Source organism: Adiantum capillus-veneris, chromosome 10, assembly GCF_014529385.1.
Source record: "Adiantum capillus-veneris isolate H3 chromosome 10, ASM1452938v2, whole genome shotgun sequence".
NCBI classification, from domain to species: Eukaryota; Viridiplantae; Streptophyta; class Polypodiopsida; order Polypodiales; family Pteridaceae; genus Adiantum; species Adiantum capillus-veneris.
The window spans coordinates 58416230-58420491 of NC_140940.1; positions in this window are offsets into that span (position 1 = coordinate 58416230).

Here is a 4262-nt window from a genome sequence, read left to right on the forward strand (position 1 = left end):
AAATTTCGGCAAGTTTCGTTGGCACCGCTGCAAGACGATGTCATTTGGTCACCAAATTTGCACGCATGGGGGATAGTGCATGCTCACCATATGTGCAAATTTTGGCACCAAGATGGCATCATATCATGGTAGCGCCAACCAAAGTTGCTGAAATTTCTCTCACTTGACGTCTTATGGCCATGTAAGAGACATTCCTACAAGTTTGGTTGGCGCCATTTCGAGACGACGTCATTTGGCCACCAAAATTTGTACAATTGGAAAAGAGTGCATGCCCCCCACATATGGAAATTTTTGTACCAAGATGGCGTCATCTTATAGCGACGCCAAACCAAACTTGCCAAAATTTTCCTCACTTGACGTCTTATGGTCATGCAAGAGAAATCCAACAAGTTTCATTGGCGCCACTCCGAGACGATATCAATAGGCCACCAAAATTTGCACGCGTGGGAGATAAAGTACGTCCCCCATGCGTACAAAATTTGGCATGAAGATGGTATTATCTCATAGCGGCGCCGACCCAAGTTGACGGAATTTCTCTCACTTGACATCTTATAGCCATGCGAGAGAAATTCTGGCAAGTCTGGTTGGCGTCACTCCGAGACGATGTCATTTCGCCACCAAAATTTGTGTGTGTGAAAGATAGTATATGTCCCCTATGTGTGCAAATTTTGGCACCAACATGGAATCATCTCATAATGGATCCAACCGAACTTGCTGGAATTTCCCTCACTTGACGTCTTATGTCATGCAAGAGAAATTCGGACAAGTTTCATTGGTGCCACTCCGAGATGACATCAATTGGTCACCAAAATTTTCACCCATGGGAGATAAAGCACGTCTCTTATATGTAAAAACTTTGCACCAAGATGGAATCATCTCATAGCGACGCCGATCCAACTTGCCGGAATTTCTCTCACTTGACGTCTTATAGCCATGCGAGAGAAATTCCGGCAAGTTTGGTTGACGCCACTCCGAGACGATGTCATTTCACCACCAAAATTTGCACGTGTGGGGGATAGTACACTTTCCCTATGTGTAAAGTTTTTGGCACCAAGATGGCATCATCTCATAGCAGCGCCAATAGAACTTGTAGGAATTTTCCTCACTTGACATCTTTGTTGGGGTATAAAGCCCAATGTGGTCGCCCAGGTAAGTGGGCGGGCCGCCAGGTATGTACACATATTCTTTTGTAAAAACCTAATAAGAACTCACTATGCTCTACACATTACAGTAGAGCGAGTTCACCATATCGTCGTGCTCTTCTTCTCGCACTCTCTCTCGCGTCGCACTTCCGCTCGTACACCTTCAATTGGTATCAGAGCTCAGATCGAGGCTCGGGACAGCACTGCAGAAGGCTAGAGTCACCAGCTCAGATTGGAGTGAAATTCGACAGGCGAAGACACGGCCCCAAATCCTGTGGGAGGGTCCAAAGGGCCTGGTGTTCTCAGAATTTCATTCTGAGGTCATCTCGGCCACCGTTCGGCTTCGACAAAGGTCTGCGCAGGCCATTTTCGACTACGTGGTCTCGACGGGTGCAGATCCGCGGGTGCAGATCCGACTCTGCAAATTTGGGGTTTTCGGCCTACGACTGCAGGTACTGAGGATATCGACACTCCCAGAGTGTTGATTTGTGGCTGTCTACACATCGAAGGACGGCTCACAGTTCTTGGAGGCGTGTCACATACGACACGGGCGCATCTACACACAGACTGTAGGCGACATCCACTAGTTCATCAGGTAGCTTGTGTCTGCTGCTTGATATTCCAGATTTCATCCTGACATTGCAGGTACTTCCACATGGGATGTATTGTCAGAGATGATGTATGTCTGTTGAGGGTTTGCTGGCTGTGAGTCATGCAGCAAACAACCGCCGCAGCGGTTACAACATATAGTGGGAAATTTGTGGATGTATGACTTTGTGGGAAGTCTATGTACTGTCAGATTTACTGCAGCCTTTGTTGAGGGTCGAGTGAGGTTTTATTGAGCTGGGGGATTCTAGAATGTTGAGATCCTTTCAGTGATACAGGTCTTGGAGCGATCCCTGGAGCACCCTTAGATAGGCAGCTAGGATGTATTGACTGTGAGTTAGACATTTGGGATTGCATCTTTGCTTTACTGCCGTTGAGGCATTGTCGTAGTCTATGCTTACAGGACAGTGACAGGACAGTCAGAGACAGTGCAGGTGCAGGACAGGTTTACCCGCAGCTTACAGTGTCAGAGAGACAGTGTTTTTGAGGTGTTTTTTGGTCTGTTTTTGAGTACACCAGAGCCATTTTACAAAGGAGACTCTGCCGAAATTTATGCAGAATCTGAAGCTTTTTTGGTTCATTTGACAGGTTGATATTGATTCAGAGGTCAGTTTACAGGGGAGACTCTGGCAAATTTTTCCCAGGAAAGTAAACCACTGTAAAGCGTAGCTATGGCTGGATCACAGGACACTGCTCTTTACAATATCAAGAAGCTGGATGGAACCAATTTCCCATTGTGGAAGAAGCAGATTTGGCACGTGTTGGTACAAAAGAAGCAGATAAAACCTATAAAGCTCAAAGGGATAAAACCAGAAGATATGGACGAAGATGAATGGAGCAAAATGGATGAATTGGCACTTTCTACCATTATGCTGACTTTGGCAGAAAGCGTTTACTTCAATGTAGCAGACGAGATGTCGGCTTATCAAGCATGGTTAAAGCTGAGTGATCTTTATGAGAAGCAGAGTGCAGCTTCACAGGTATACTGGCTTAAGAAGCTTGTTGACTTGAAGATGAAAGAAGGGACACCTATGTCCAATCATCTGAATGAATTCAACACAATCTATAGTCAGTTGTCAGCTCAAGGTGTCAAGTTTGATGAACCTGTTAGAGCTATGTTCCTGTTGATCACATTGTCGGAAACTTGGGATACTTTTCGCACAACTTTGAGTAATTCTGCACCTCCAGATGGTTTGAACATAGCAGGTGTAGAAGGAAGTCTGCTTACTGAAGAAAGCAATAGAAAGACAATGGACAAAGGCAAAGGAACAGCCTTAGTTGTCAGGGGAAGGACCAAAGAAAAGTACAAAGGTGGAAAGAGGAATCAGTCTCGTAGCAAGTCCCGCAGTGCTAAAGGCAAGAGTGACATAGAATGCTACCATTGTGGCAAGAAGGGTCACATGAAAAGAGACTGCAGAGAATGGAAATCAGAAAAAGGCAAAGAGAAAGCTGAAGACCATGGTGAGAAGAACAAGTCCTCAGTAAAGATTCAAGAAATAAATGTGACAAACACTGTTGCAGAGGATGACAGTCTAGTGTCAGGAGACATCTACTTCTTGAAGAATACAATGGACTCAGCTCTTCTTACAACATCTGATGGAAATGCACTGAGTGACTGGATTATAGACTCAGGGGCATCACTTCATGTGTCTCCAAACAAGGAGTGGTTTACCTCTTATGTGACCACTAAAGATCATGTTCGGCTAGGCAATCGGCAGACATGTGAGATCTTAGGTGTTGGAGATGTTCAATTGAAGTTTCAGAATGGCTCTTCTTTCACGCTGAAGAATGTGAGACATGTTCCTGCAATTACAAAGAGCTTGATCAACACAGGTTTACTTGATGATACTGGATACGTCACCACTTTTGGACAGAACATGTGGAAGATATCCAAGGGTTCTATGACAGTAGCACATGGAGTAAAGTCTGGAGGACTTTACATGATTTATGTATCAAATGTCTCTAAAAATGTAATCAATGTAACCGAGCAACCGAACGTTTCTTTGTGGCATAGCCGGTTAGGACATATGTCCAAGAAGGGAATGGAAATCTTGTCTCGTTCTGGTTATTTGCCTTGCTTTTCATTTAATGATTTTGAATTCTGTGAAGATTGTCTGTATGGTAAGGAAACACAGCAGCCACATAAGCATAGAAGCAGTAGAAGAGATACACAGTTGGCACTTGTTCATAGTGACTTGTTCATAGTGGTTTTGGGCTGAAGCTGTATCAACAGCTGTTCATCTTGTAAATAGATCTCCTAGCAAGGTTTTGCAGAAGGATTCAGTGCTAGAGATGGTATGGTCAGACAAAATGTCCTCATCATACAAGCATCTCAGAGTCTTTGTCTATGAGACATATACTCACGTTCCAAAGGAATTTAGGAACAAACTTGAGCCAAAGAGTAGAAAGTGCATCTTTCTAGGCTATGGTAATTCTGGTGAGATGGGGTACAGACTTTGGGATCCCGAATCCAGAAAGGTTGTCCGCAGCAATGATGTTCACTTTAATGAATCC